Source organism: Passer montanus, unplaced genomic scaffold (genome assembly GCF_014805655.1).
Source record: "Passer montanus isolate IOZ18808 unplaced genomic scaffold, ASM1480565v1 scaffold47, whole genome shotgun sequence".
Classification (NCBI taxonomy): Eukaryota; Metazoa; Chordata; class Aves; order Passeriformes; family Passeridae; genus Passer; species Passer montanus.
Window position 1 is genome coordinate 6702959 of NW_024369596.1, and position 15653 is coordinate 6718611.

A 15653-nucleotide genomic window follows, 5' to 3' on the forward strand; every position below is an offset into this window, starting at 1 on the left:
GCTCTGTGCTGCAGGGCCCTGTGCTGGCAGGGCCCAGAGCGGCAGGGGTCTGTGCTGGCAGGGTTCTGTGCTGGCAGGGCACTGTGCTGCAGGGCTCTGTGCTGCAGGGCCCTGTGCTGGCAGGGCCCAGAGCGGCAGGGGTCTGTGCTGGCAGGGTTCTGTGCTGGCAGGGCACTGTGCTGCAGGGCTCTGTGCTGCAGGGCCCTGTGCTGGCAGGGCCCAGAGCGGCAGGGGTCTGTGCTGGCAGGGTTCTGTGCTGGCAGGGCACTGTGCTGCAGGGCTCTGTGCTGCAGGGCCCTGTGCTGGCAGGGCCCAGAGCGGCAGGGGTCTGTGCTGGCAGGGTTCTGTGCTGGCAGGGCACTGTGCTGCAGGGCTCTGTGCTGCAGGGCCCTGTGCTGGCAGGGCCCAGAGCGGCAGGGGTCTGTGCTGGCAGGGTTCTGTGCTGGCAGGGCACTGTGCTGCAGGGCTCTGTGCTGCAGGGCCCTGTGCTGGCAGGGCCCAGAGCGGCAGGGGTCTGTGCTGGCAGGGTTCTGTGCTGGCAGGGCACTGTGCTGCAGGGCTCTGTGCTGCAGGGCCCTGTGCTGGCAGGGCCCAGAGCGGCAGGGGTCTGTGCTGGCAGGGTTCTGTGCTGGCAGGGCACTGTGCTGCAGGGCTCTGTGCTGCAGGGCCCTGTGCTGGCAGGGCCCAGAGCGGCAGGGGTCTGTGCTGGCAGGGTTCTGTGCTGGCAGGGCACTGTGCTGCAGGGCTCTGTGCTGCAGGGCCCTGTGCTGGCAGGGCCCAGAGCGGCAGGGGTCTGTGCTGGCAGGGTTCTGTGCTGGCAGGGCTGAGTGCTGCAGGGCTCTGTGCTGGCAGAGCTCAGCACCAGAGGCAGCCCCAGCAGCAGCTGCATTCCAGCTGGCAGCCCTGGACCTGCTGCTCCTCAGCCAGCTCCAGCAGGGCCCAGCGCTCCCAGACCTGGCTCTGCTCTGGGGGCTCTCCGGGCTGAGCACAAATCCACTGCTCACTGACTGCCCAATGGCTGAACTGCGTTTGTAACCATCCCTGCTCTGACACTGCCCTGCCAAACAAGACACGAGAAATAAGGAAAAGCAGAATCAAGGAGCTGAATTCAATAGTCCTGGAAGGGAAAATCTTTATCTTCACAGAGTCCTGTGGCCAAGTGGCTCCGATTTTCCTTTGCCAACAATTCCAACTCGAGTGCTGAACTGAGTAACAAATTCTCAGGGAAATAAAGTCCTCTCCTTAAATTCATAAGCTGCAAAGCCAAGACCAGAATTGATGTCTGCACACCCAACAGCTGTGCAGACCCAGCAAATCCCACAATTCTTTCTAATAGGACAGTGACAGCAGCAGCCAAGCACGCTCTGTCTACCAGCCCCAAAGAGAGAGAAGAACAGAACAACAAATAAAAAGTTTTGCCTTTTATCTGTGAATTTTGAGAATTAAAAGTGTCTTGAATATGTATTTTAAATGAGCAAAGAGATCACCCTGAACCTAAAAAGCAAAAAAAGGGATTGAAAAAGGTCAGCACAAACAGGCTCCATACAAAACAGAACACTGTATTCAGGGTCTGTCAGCATCTGGAATTATTTGTGAGCAGCTGCTCCTGAGAATTTCCATGTGTGGTCAAGCACTGAAAAGGGAGAATGTGCTCAAACCCAGGAACATTTGCTGGAGAAAAGGTTTTTGTGTGATTTGTGTGTCTCCGATGTTTGTTAACACTGAAGAGTGTAGAAAAGTTGTATTATTTCTGCAAGTCATCAGTCCTGCACACAAGGGAAGCAACATCTCCGCCAAGGTTCTACTGCTCCAGAACCGAGGAAAAGCCTTTCTTGTCAACTGCAGAGACACCACTGGGAAATTGGGGGAAATTAATTAAAAATGAGGCACAGACTTTGCACAGAAAGGGCTGTAAGCTGGGCAGATGTCCAGCGAGATCTAATACACAGATTCGCAGGTTTCCATGAAGTATGTGACAAAACTGTTATCACCTCAACAAGGCTAAGAACACACCATAAACAAAGCCCAGGAGCACAACACAGCTTCAGAATCAATACTTAGTTGGAGTTTTGGTTCATTCTGTGCTGCTTATATATACACATAAATATATATACATATCTATAGATACGCACAGGAACATTGAGAGTTCTCCTTCTTCATTTTGGTTCTATTTTAAAGAAAAAGCTTCCCGTTTTGCACTCAGAGGCAATCAATCATGGATGCTTTTATAAGCAAGGAAAAATATAATTCAGGTGTCTATCTGCATTCCTAAACCAGACAATGAAGTGTGTCACTTTAAAACAACAAACTTCATCAGAAACAGCAACCTTTTTCAGGGTGAAGCTGGTAAGGAAAGCCAAGGCAAGGAGGTAAGGAAGTTCCAAGTGCTCCAGGATACACTGTGCCTGCACACCACATTAACTGTGAGAAAAAAAGGAAGGAATTGGTATGTCTAACATGGCTTTTTCCCCACAAGAACTTCACTTGTGGCGCTGGGAGCTGTCACAGCAGTTTTTCCAGTAGTGTAATTATCTCCCTATGAAACTTGCTTCCCTCTCCAGAGTCCAGCGGGTAAAAGGAGGGGGGTGTTTGTCTTTTCTTTCCAATAATGAGCCCCTGGCTGGCAGCCTCAGCAGCTTTGCTGTTTCCCAAACTCACGCTGGCTCCAAGGCTGCAGATGGAAGCTCAGCTCCTCCATCATCCCAGCAACCACATCCTAACACGTCCCCTAAAGAACAACTCTGGGCTTTGCCAGAGCAGCCCCCACACACGAGCAGCAGAGCTCTGACACTTTCACAGCTTCCCAGGGGGATTTGAGGATCAGATATGGAAGAGGTTTGTTAATCTCATCATATTGCTCCTGCAAAAAGTGATGATCAACTGTGGCAGTATTAAACACATTAGTTTGTACATGAAAAGACTCAATACAGCTTTGGTTAACCTTCTGGGCACGAATTTAATGGCTCTCTGCAACCACAAATACCAGGATTTAAGAACGACCAACCTCTGAAATTGATATCTGGCGTGTGCTGGCCTTGTTTCCACCACCGTTAATAACAAATGGAGATTCCCAGCCCATGAAAATCTAAGTGTTTTCATGTGTGCCCAGAAGCAGCTCCCCTGGTACCAAAAGAGCCGGGAAAGTCCCTTCAAAGGAAGCTGTCAACACTGAGCATCAGATGAGACCCTGCAAGATGAAGACATCAGCGCGGTTTCCTCTTGCTCTATCTTTCAAAAGCCATGCCTTGTTTCTGGCTCGGCAAGTCCTCCAGCCAGCCTGCTCCCCTCTCAGTGATCCAAATGAGACCAATTTAACTGCAGAAAAGGCTCAGATCTGCTCCTCCACTCTGGCTGTTCCCTGGGCTGACACCACCAAGAACTGGTTTTGCAGTAGATTTTGCTTATGCAAAAGTATGTTAAGAGGAGTCACTGCCTTTATCTTCACAGGAGAGTGCCCGAGTATCCAACACCTGCTATCAAATTTGTTACAACACATGCCCAAGGTCAAAACCCACTCTTATTTCACCTGTAGCAAGGGGTTTGCTGGGTGCTTGATGCCATTTAAAGTTCTACTACAGGAAAATATGAAAATCTGGCCCTGGTACCTCTTCCCTCTACAAATTATGAGAATTGTTCAAAAACCATGAAAAAAAAAAAGTACCAAGTAGTTAATTGCTCTTTTTATTTACCTTTTGACTCTCAATTACATGGACTTTGGGCTGTCAAAAGCTTTCTCCTAGTACATCTTTATTAGAACACAAACAGATTTTCACAGAGCCACTGTAGGCATATGCACTTAAAATAGTTGGATATTTTATGTAAATAGTTTCTTAAAAAGCATGGCATGCACTGGCCCAGCACATTTACACTCCGAAAACAGAAGCCAGCACAGCGACACTGCAGAGATACAATGCTCATTTACAAATGACATTTATCTCATACAGCAAGCAAAGCCATTCCACTAAAGTATCAGTAAGAGCAAATGGACAGAGAACAGCAGACTGAAAAGACTTGGAAATATTGTATTTATTATTTCTGGAAAAAGTTTTTGTGGTATCTTGTTATGTTTCACTTCTAAAAGGACAAAGCCTTCTGAAACACACAAATGAAAACAAGTCGCCAGAGAATCAAGCCTGTTTGCACAGTTAAAATACTCCTTAAGGGCTGAAATCTCATCTGCTACATTCCAGTCCTGAACAAAGTTTGGAGCACTGATTTATAAACCCACGGAGAAAGATTTTGAGAAATCCTTGACTATTCAATAGCCCTGTGAGTAGGAAAATCTCTGTATAACACACAATGAAAGGGAGAAACCCCAGCCCACTGGTGTTCATCAGTGTCACACTTGGAACAGGGACATGCAGCCAGTGACCTGGTGGAGAGTCACAGCCACAAAACTGCCCCTTCCAAAGGTGGTTAAATCCTACCAGGGCTGCACAATGCACTAAATCCAACTGCCAGGAGAAAGCAGCCACCACCACTGCCCGTTTATCAGCTCTGTGTCCAGGAAAACATCATCTCTTATTCCAGAACAGCCACAGAATCTCTCAGCTAAAACTGCCCCCAGCTTGAACTGTCTGAAGCAAGAAACAAAGAGCTGAGTTAAGCTCTCATCTGTGCTAATGGGCATGGGCTTTCTGGTCTTTAATATTATGGGAAGTATCAGATTTGAAGTCCTTCCCCTAACTGGAGAATTTAGACCTTTGAGGAGCCTCGGAGTGAACCTGGAGTAAGTCTGTAACCCAAGGAGCAGCAATGCTGTGTCACTTCTGGATGCCTCAGCAGTTTAGTCAGGCGTGGGACCTGCTGACGAGAGAGGCAAGGCCCAACCCTTTATAAATGCAGTAAAATCTGACACAGATGATCCAGCACATCCAGCCTGTTCCTGGGCATGCCTGGCTCTGCCCAGTACAGCCACTGCAACCAAGGGTGGCCTCTGCCACCACAAAGCTCCTTGGACCAGAGTGAAGGAAAACTGGAACAGATCTTTTAGCAAGTACTGCACTTTTACTGCTGTTTTACCCAGGGGAGGAAGCAAACTAGATTAGATGTGGATTGCATAAGGAGAGGCAACTGATGGAAAAGCAGGTGTTACATCACCTCCAAGGTGTCTCCAGAGGTGCTGGGATAACTAATTCCGTAGTCACACTTTCGGAAGGCGTGAACATGGGATGTAAGAGAAGCTGGAATACAAATGGCGCCTTAAAGCAAGGTACCAAGGTCAAATTCCTCCTTCTCCTGTCATCCCCAGTCTGAATCACACTGGATCTTCCCATCAGCCAAAGAAGCAGCTGGCAGTGTGAAATGCACTCAGGTGCTGAGGGTTATACTTCAGCTTCTTTCTGGATCCCCAAATTAGGCATGTTTGCAACATCCAGAAACAGCACACACAACCTCCTCCAACAAATACACAAGAGCGAGCAGCTGAGTAGCTGCACCACTCCATCCTAAGGAGCTGGATGGAATGCTCAAAATGCCCACTCCTTCTCAGCCCCTGACACTGCATCCTGCCACTACTCCCAATATTCAAAATACCACACAAAAGGTGTACATCTGCCTGTTTTTTCTCTTTACATGAAAAGACACTGGAGTCTACCCTGCTCTGACCCAACAGCTAACGAGCTGCCTGAGTCTTTAGCCTCAGGACTGGGGAGCTCAGATCACATCCCAGTTCTCCTGCTTTCTGTCCATCACATCCACTGTTTCAAACTCACCTTATTTCTCATTTTCACCAGGGATTCTGTGAGGTTTTTTTCCTTTTTTCTTCAGGCTGATAACTGAATGGAAACTGGGAATAACATTCCTTTTTTTCAACACTGGTAAAAACTAAGGATTTAATTCACTTTAATGACAACTATCAGGAGCAGAATATCAAAAGATTAAAGTGTGGTCCCTGACACCAGAGCATGAAGTTTTCATAAAGTATCAAATAATAAGGAGAAACACGGTTCAACACAAAGGAAGATTAAACCAAAAAGCTTGACAAAGCAGGACTAAATGATTATTTCTGTATTTTTGATATAAATACCGAGGATATGTCACACAGGACATTGTTACACTGGTTGTTGCAAAAAGACCTGGGGGAGCCAAGGACGTGCTCACTAATGGACTGATAAAATTGTCCCCTCCTTGCATAAGAAAAAATGTTGAGTTTTTTTCCATGGAAAGCATCCCGAGGGGCCGGAGCCTGGGAAAGCTGTGTGCTGGAGCTGGAGGGCACGCAGAGGTCAGGAGGACAGGCAGCTCAGCCGTGAGCAGGGGACACGCTGTGACACCCAAGTCACCCCGGGCTGCCCGTGCTGAGCGCCAGTCCTGAACATCAATCCCCCAGCCTGGCTCGGAATATTCCCCATCCCTGGAGCACACACGGCTCTGCCCCTGCCCTCCCAACCACTGCCCTGGCACCAGCTCAGCACTGCTGCTTTCTGCCCCTCTTCCCTCCAGCCCCAAAGCCACTGTTATGGGCAGGACAAGGACTCTGCAGCCCTCTCATGTGCCACTCAGAAAAGGATGTTTTTCCTGAAGAAAATCTGCATCAGCACAGCGCATTCACTTTGACATCAATAACCAGCAAACTCCCTGCACTCCAAGCATCCATCAGGAGCACTGGAGTGAGAGCAGGAAGTTAAAAATACTCCTATAATCCTGTTAAATGCAAGCCTAGCTTCCAAAAAACAATACCAATTTCTGTGGTATTGTTATCTCTGTGCTGAAAGGCAGGACATGAGCAAGGGATCTGCACTCAGAGAGCCAACCAAAATATGCTCATCCTTAGTTCTGTCATACTCTAGACTCTCTGAACAAGTGACAAAACAAGGGGACGTCTCTGCTAGAACTAAAACCTATTTAATCTGCAGACTTCATGGATGACAAGATCCATTTGGAGGAAAACTGCATAGATTTTATCAAACCACTGCTAAACTGTCTTCAGCCAGAAACCTCACACTGCACATACTGACACTGCCAGCTTCTCACCAACATCAGAGCTCTCATTCCCAAGGGAATTCACACCAAACACAAATCTTGTAGTTGCTATTTACAAAATTCCCTCTGGTAAGCCTGTGGCTCTATCCTTGGGTAACAGCATATTGCCAATATATTGCATCTTGTGCTTTTTCCATGACAAAGGAAGCCGGGGAGTGTAAAGCCTTCAGCATTAGCACACTAGACACAGTTAATTTTTAAATACAGCTTTGTTTCCAAGAAAGTGGAACCAACATTTTCCAACTACCTTTCTCACAGTGCCCAAGTCAAACAATGAGCAGATATCCAGCAGCAGCTTTCCTAAGGATAAATATTTCAAGGAAGAAAGAAAACACAGACAGATTCAAAGAAATTTTGCAGTACTGATGTGAGCTACTCTCCTTAGGTTTCTGGCAGTGTAAGTGAAGTAGGAGGAGTTAGCATAAATTACCAAGACTTTGTTGATAATGTGTTAAACAGTGAAATAAGAATCTGCGTCTCCAGCTTCTGGCACCTTGGCTCACAAATAGCTTCTGATGTGGTAAAACCACCTTGATCTGTAACCCAAGTAGGTGGTAACAGCAAATTATAAATGATACCAGGTCCACAGCTCCCTCATTTTTACCTCAGCAGTAAATATTTATTCACTCTCAGCCCTGAAGTAGAAAATCCCAATTGAACTGCAGCAGCACCAGGCATACTTCCTATCAGGCACAGCACAAACCCCAGCCCAGGGTGAAGGAGATGAGTTGCCCTGAAGATAATCAGCACTGCCTCATTCCACAAGAATTTTAACAACACACACAAGATAACTTAGCCCTCCAGAACTACTGCTCCTAAACCCATATCCCATCAACAGTTTTAGTTATCCATTAGAAAGGGAAAAAATACTCTCAACAAAGAACCCTTGTGACTGTTGCTGCTTTCACACAAAGTACACACTGTGTGCTCCTCTCCGCTATGCACAGGATATAGCAGATTTTTTAGTAGAAAAAATGCATTTTCTGTCATGCTGATAACCACATTCTACACACTTTACCCGAAAATGCCTCAAGGACTGCTGTCACAAAAAGGATGGGATGCAAAATTAGACTGTCTGCTTTCTGCATGCTGGTGGGAGCTACACAGTGTAATGTGGCTGAAGCAGGCAATTAACCTTTCTCCATTCAAACACTCAACCACTTAAGACACACAGTCATTTACATGGGTTAAAAAATACAGCAAACATTAGAATGAACTTGCATTTGCTGGGTGGAAGCGCCATGCTTGCCTTCCTTAATCTCGCTCTACATTTTTATTAGGCATCGCCGGCTCCGATCAAGTGTGAAACAATTACATCCCTCGGAGATACGGTCTCAGCACGCCATTGATGAGGGTTCAAATGAAGGAAGGGAAGGGAGGCTCGTCCCGGAGGAGCGTCCCGAGGGTACGGCTGGCACTGACCTGTGCGATCCATCGAGGCCGCTCCCGGCTCCGGCGGCGGCTCCGGCGGTGCCCGCGGCGAGCGCGGCCGAGCGGCTGCCGGGGAAGGCGGCGGCGCCGCCGGTCCCTCCCTCCATGTTGCGTGTACGGCCCACAGCGAGCACAGAGCAGGCAGCACAGAGCACAGAGCAGAGCGCCCACAGCACGCACAGAGCCGCGGCAGCAGCGCGATGGAGCTGCCGGGGCGCGGAGGGGCAGCGGCTGCCCCGCGCCAGCCCCGCCGCGATGCTCCGGAGCCCCGGGCTTAACCCCCCCAAAAAGGGGTGTTTAAAAAGGAGAAGCACAAGGCAGCTCGCGGGTCTGGGCTCCCATCCTGCCCTCCCTCAGCAGCACCGATTCATGTTTTCCTGAGGCTGCTACAGGCATTTCAGCTGTAACCCTTTCCCGGCTGCAGGAGGAAAAGGCATCTCTTTGTCCTGATCACCTCCATCCCCGAACCTCGGATACACGCAGGGATGTTTTCACCCGCTCTGCGTGGTCCAACCCCTAAATAAAGCTTAAACAAGTGACCAGTAATGACCAAACGAGCAGGAGTTATTCCCAGTTCTGCCAACTGGTTAACCTTGAATATATCACATTAATGTGTTTGCTGTTCTGCTCCCTCCTTCTGGAAAACAGGGTAATATTTACTGCATTCCCAGAGGAGACTTGTAAGCCTTAATTTATTTCTCTGTTTATGCAGCCAGCTTGAAAAGTAGCTGTGTAAAAACTGCTATTACAATTTCTAGTTCATACACCAAACCAGAAATGAGAAATAATTATTACAACCCAACTTTCAGATCCCATTAAAAGACTGAAATCCTTCAGCAGACCACCAATGCAGCAGTGAGGATGATGAGCTCTCCATCCAAGGCACTGAGGTTTAGTAAGTAAGAGGAAAGCCTGGATGATGGATGACCCTCAGTCCTGGCTTGGCCATCATCTTGTTGTGTGACCTTCATCAAGTCATTTTAATCTTTCTGTATCAGTACAGAATGCAGAGCTCTTCTCACTTTTGTGAAACAGCCCAAGAATTTCTGTATTGTTATCACTGCTACTCCTGCCTGAAACTCAAAGGTACAAGCTAGAATTTGTAGCAATACTGAGTATTGTCTGGCCACAGCCCATGGACACTCCATGTGGAAGCTAAAGGTCTTGCACATAGCTCCTATCAACTTGGTAGGATGCTGAGGGTTATCAGTGTATGTGAAGATTTGGAGTGAAATTCTGTATGCTTTTTGGACTCAGCAAAACACCAAGTTCAGAAAGACAAAAATATTTCCAAAACAACAATCTTTTGGTTTAAAATTCAACAGAAGAGGCTGCACAACCCCAAATTATACAGAACAGTCTGTATAACTGTTATTTTTTAGTCTGTAATGGTTGGATCAGCGCTGCTTGCTAAATGCTGTATAACCGAGTGACAATGACCCTGTTCATCAGCCCTGATGCCTAAGGACACAGCCAGGCCAGGCATGAGCTCAGCACTTACAGGAGACAGAGAAGATTCAAGCTTGGCAAAGCTGAGCAAAGTCAAACAGGTTATACCCGTTCTGTGCCTAGAAAGCTTAATGATCCTTTCCAAATCCCTCTTTCCCAATGCTAATTTTTCTTTTTTTCACCAAAACAGACATGCAGGAATGGGACAACCTAAAGATAGAAGAACTTAATGGGAAACAACATGTCCATGGAGGAAAAAAAAAAGTTCTCATTTTGCATCAGTGGCTGCTGGGCTGCAGAAGCTGTTTAAACACCCTTCCTGCCCCTGGACCCCCCACCTGCTGCTCCCAGTGACAGAGACCCAGGGATACTGGGTGGAGTCATCCCATCGAGTTTATACCTGAACTGGTGGGCATGACCTCTCTGACTTGAGTGGGGAAATTAATTCAAATTCCATTTGCATGAATGATGGGGACAGAGCCAGGGCAGGGGACCCCAGTGGTCGAAGGTGCCAAAGCACCAACAGAATGAGAACACAAGGTAGGAAACCGTGGAAATTCTCACCCAGGTGTGCTACAATAAAATAATGCACCCTAAGGTGACCACAGACAGAAGATAAACCTCTGCTTAAAGGAGTGAGACTAAAACCCGGTTCCACAGCTCCTGGTGAACCGTGTTCAATGCAAGCTGAATGTAACAGAACCAAAGCAAAACCCAAGCTGCCACTTCAGAAAGTGATAAAGCATAAAAGCACAACAGACACTGTCCACACAGCATTTGCTACAGCTTAAGGTCTACTACCCTGCTCAGAGGAGTAGAAATAGCTGCGGGGAAAAATTAGGGAAATGTATTCACTACAGCTCCAGGAGACTCTTCCAACTACCTGGAACTTCTGACAAGCAGAGAGAAGGTGCATTTCAGTGAGACAGACTGAGCACATGCACTCCCTACACAGCCAGGTGTTGGGGGCATGGCAGAGGACTGTGCCCTGCTGCTGGCTTTGTGTTTCCTTGCTGAGATCCCACCTCCAGCTCCTCCTGTGAGCTCCTCTCTCCTCATCCAGGGCTACCTGTTCTCCTGCACTTTAGCTACAAACCCACCAAGGCCAGAGCCTCTCTTGCTCTTTATCTGTACATTTTTCAGTGCAGCGCAGCCTTTTTCCAAGGCCAGGGCTCGGGACTGCACAGCTAAACAGTAACAAGGATTTTGTTTCACAGCTAACTAGAATTCACCACTTATTAGGAACAGCACTGTGCATGTCCAAGTGTCACATTTAAAAAGGTCTTTAAGATGTCTCTTATACAACCAGGCTCAAAACTGCTATGGTTTGATGTAACCTCACAAGTTTCCAGCACATGGGCTGGGTTCTTTCTGCTGGAGGTAAGTTTTGACAGTAAGGGATCATTTTGCCAATGCAGACAAGATCTCTCTCCAGTCAGCTTTGCTTTCCCTGTAGTTAGGGCTTGAATTATCACAATAACAAGTGACTCAAATGGGGGTTTGTTGCTGTTTTTTCAATTAGGAGAGCAGAGCAGAGAGGTATCACTAACTGCAAGCTCTAATTTGCTGTTAAAATAGGACTTGGCCTGGAAACATTTTATCTCTTAATCCTTGGAGTAACAGGAGGTGGCTCAGAATCAAATTCAGAACAAATCTCCAGCCTGGAAAGCTGCTCTATGACACGGCTGAACCCATGACCAATTTGTTTAACTTCAGGTTGAAAGAACTAACATGGATAATTTGATTACATAATGATTCAGCTTTCTACCACGTAAATAAATTTTGGGAAGCTGCAACAGCAACTCCTATTTCAGACAATTCCCTCCTAACAGAAATTTCTGTCAACTGCTTAAAGAACAGGATTATACAATTCTCTACCACTTCTTGCCTCTGCCACTACTTTCTTTCCACCTTTGATAGTTTCTCTGAGTTTAAACACTATTCCATTTAAGAAGATAAAAGTGCCAGCCAAGAGAGGATTTTAAATATAACCTCTTACATTCCTTGAGGTTATCTAGGCAGAGAAAGACCAAGGATGCTGCAAGCCTTTCTCTCCCTTGCTCTTTGCATAATTTTTCATTAAATTTAAAATGGATTGTCATTAATAATGCATGCAGAAGAAGACACTGTAGGATTGCTTTTGTTTTCAAAAGTATATTAATTTAATGCAAAAATAGTTCAATGTTAAGATATACAAATTTTTGAGTAAAGTATTTGAAGCACCACCATTCTTGTAGGGTATTTTACAACCACAATTTTAGCTGAGGTGCTGCTCAACACACACTAAAGCAAGTTCAGGAAACAAAGACCAACTGGACAGCTGGAACCAAGAAACTAAAATATTTAAAAGAAAATCTTGCTGCTAGCCCAAGCTGAGAACTATTTCATTGCTAATTAATGATATAGGTCACAAACTGCTTTCTCCTGAGGATTATAACAGGACATTTGCCTCTCCCAGCCACAGAGTGCAGTTGTTCAGGGCCTGTTTAATGTAATTTTTATATGAAAAATGGTAGTGTTATACCGGAAGGACTTGGTGAATCACAGCACAAGAAAGAGAAAACTAGGCTGCACTTTGTGAGTGACAAAATATATGTAAAAACCTTTCAAGGTGTGCCCACATCAGAGGCTCCTCAGGCACAGCTAGGGCTGGATGAGCCTCTGAAAGGCTGTTTGCAGCCGTGCTCCCACATGAAGGCAGAAGTGCTGAGCAGGCACCTCCCAGTCCCTGTCCAGAGGGACATTCCTGCACATTATCCCGGGCAAGAGCTGCGCCCAAGGCTCCACTTTAAACAGAAGTGGATTGCCACTGCTGCACCCCTCCCAGCTAATCTTCTTAAGGGCCATTGACCCAGCTATGCGTTACTGCACCTCCAGGACAGTTACTGCATCTCCAGACCTCTGTCCTGCTGAATTCCTTGGTACAGACCTTGGGTTTGTGATGCCCAACCAATCCGCTGCAGGTGTGTTACTGGCTTCATAAACTGCAGTGTATGTGTTTATCAAGGGAAGGAGAGAAGAAACAACTCAGGATCTCAGGGAAAACCTAGCCCTGCAAACCTCATAGCAAAAGGGTGATTGGGATGTGGAGACCAAGCTCTACTCACACTGGGTACTTAACGTGGGACATCCTCAGCTGCCAACCAAGCCTTGTGTTTAAAAGTGTCAAATGCAGTTTTTGCTAAAACAAAGTCTGTAAAAGGGTCACAGCAGCACAGCCATTGCTAGAGGCGCTGAGCAAACACATGGAACTGAGTGTCCCACCTCCCCCTCCTAAACCTGAGCCAAGCTGAGCCATCAGGTGCTGTACCTGTGCAAAGACACTGGCACGTTGTGTGGCATTCCTGCACAGCCCTAATGAGGCAAAGCCTGACACTTCACAGTCAAGCCCACACTGAAAACTCAGATCCTTTCTTATGACTTTGCATTATAAAATGCACAAGTGTCAAGCTCCAATAGGATACTCAGACTTCAGACCAGACACAGCACACAAAGAGGAAGCAAAGGAGTCCCTGCCTGGCTCCAAGTCCTGCATGGCACACACAGCATGTGCTTTTAAGTCATGAACCACAATCTTCACTGGTGGAATCCCTGCTAGAAGAAGAAACAGATGATCCCTGCAACTTACTGTTAGCAAAACCTTATTCCAGGCTAAAGGGAAACTAGCCTTGTGGAGCAGACACTTAACTACATGAGTAATTGCAGCATTCCCACACTGCCTTTCTTCCTCCCCCACTCCCCCAAACAGTCTGAGCAAGCTGCTGATCAGGATAAGTTTGTGCTTGTCCTGTGGTGCTGTGCCCAAGGTGTGTCTCTGTGTGTGACCCACCTCTCTGTTCAGCACTGTCCATAATACCTCAGCACCTGCCCTCAGGGAATTCCCTTCTGCACTCAGAGGTACTCCCTTCAAAAGTGTCTTAGACATGGCAAAAGAGAACTCTGTAGTGCAAAGTAAACAGCAACCTTTGTTAAAAATTTACATTTTCACAAGTTCTCTATGGAGAAATAGATCATCAGTGTCACAGCTGCTCAGGAGCAGTTCATTCCTTGGACTTGTTTTCACCTGGCTAAAGACTTGAAAACCTATCTCACTGAACCTTGAGAAAGTGCAAGATAAGCCACAAGGATGAAAAACTCCCGAGGGATGGAGAGCAGAGATGTGAGAGAGGGAAGCACACACAGCAATTATCACACACAAGGTCTGGGCTTCTCCAGCCTTGGAGAAAACAAGAACAGGTTCAGCAGCAGGGAGGAGCAGCGGCAGCTCAGGGGAAAGAGGTGTTTGATCTCCTGACACTGCTGTGAAGAGCTTTGCCACCCTTAAAATTCATGGCCAAGAGAGAAACTCTGTTCATTAAAGCTGGGTGACAGAAGGGACCCACAAGGGAGAGCCACAGTTTGGGACTGAATGTGGTGGAAAGCAACCAAGTCCAAGCAGTGGGAGAACACGTCAAGTGGCAGCAGCACAGACACATTTCAGGGCCCCCAGGTCAGAGCATCTGGCACCCAAAAGACAGCAACTCATGGAGCAGCCTCTTCAGAGCAAGAGCTCTGCACTAGCAAGGACACAGAAAGAACATCCTGCAAGTGATGTGAGCATCTATGTATCTATAACCAGAGAAGACTGCACGAGTTGAAAAATTTCAAATGCTTCCCCCATCTGTCCATACCTCTCCTTTCTGAGCATCGTACATTTCAGCCTAGCCACTCTTTAAGTAGAAGCTGATCCTCTCTTTTGTCCTATGAACTGAAAAATGTGTGTTGGTTGTGAGCGCCGTGGACAGTCCAGACCACCAGAGCAGTGCATCTTTAGGCTGCAGGAAGGTGTCCCATGGGATTGCACAGTCCCTCTTCTGCAACAGAAGTGATCTGACTCCACACCTGCACAGCAGGGAGCTGCCCACGTGGAAGAGCTGGGAATTGCATTATGCATCTCTGGTGTAGCTGTCAGGCACTAAATACACTGTGTCTAAATACACAGTCCTACAAAGGACTCCAGTTTGCTTTTTCCCCAGGTGTAAAGCTGGCAATGAGCTGCTCTGCTTTTATATTAGCAATCATGATTTGACTCACAGGAATATACTGTAATAGCGCTAGCAATAATTCTGCCTCTATCTCACCTCAGTCTCCTCCTGGATGAAAGCTTTTATTTAAAATATTCCCCAAGACAGTTGCAAGGAGAGAAGGAGAGGAGAATGTCTGTCTTCTGTGTCACTGCCTGCTCTTATCACAGCCGTCATTCTCCTTTCACTCTGACTGACCCTCTCTGAAACAGGGCTATAGTTCTGCCTGTTCAGACATTAAAGTTTGTAGATACTGTGGTTTAAGTACCTCCATCTGTACAATCTCTCAGTTCTTTTCTTTCTAATCATGTACAGGCAGTTAAACCTTCCTTCTCCACACTCAGCATCCAAGCACTTGATCTAGTAAAGGATATTGCTGATGTTCTCCCTGTGAAAAGCAGGGAGTTGAAAGTCAGAAGAGCATTGGTGATTACTCAACCATTCCCAAAGCTGCCTGTGTAACCTCTCAGAGTGTCATGCCCAGTTCTCCACATCAGCCCATAAAAGAATGTGCACTATTTCCTCAAAAATCAGTGATTTGGGACTGATGAGGAAGTTAGGGCACACATCCCAGAGGGTGAGCCAGTGAATCCTGCAGGAAGCTTCATTTGACTGAAGCTGGATTCTGCACAGACACTACTGCACAGGAAGGTATCTTTAAATGACCCCTCGTGACCTCTGCCTTGCTCTCATATTATTGGAAGACATTTTCACAATCGTTCCTCC

At 46.9% G+C, this 15653-nt stretch overlaps 1 protein-coding gene across 5 annotated transcripts in view; it reads right to left on the reverse strand.

The window, feature by feature from the left end:
- The window catches only part of ARHGAP32 (Rho GTPase activating protein 32), a 238680-nt gene that overhangs the window by 167756 nt on the left and 55271 nt on the right, over positions 1–15653 (reverse strand). For 2 of the 5 annotated variants that reach the window (XM_039721962.1, XM_039721963.1), the window contains exon 1: positions 8407–8507. The exons of the other annotated variants lie outside the window; for them this stretch is intronic. The gene's annotated coding sequence lies outside the window, so the exon portion shown is untranslated. Of the gene's footprint in view, positions 1–8406; positions 8508–15653 lie in introns of those variants that run through there. 5 annotated transcript variants of the gene reach the window in all.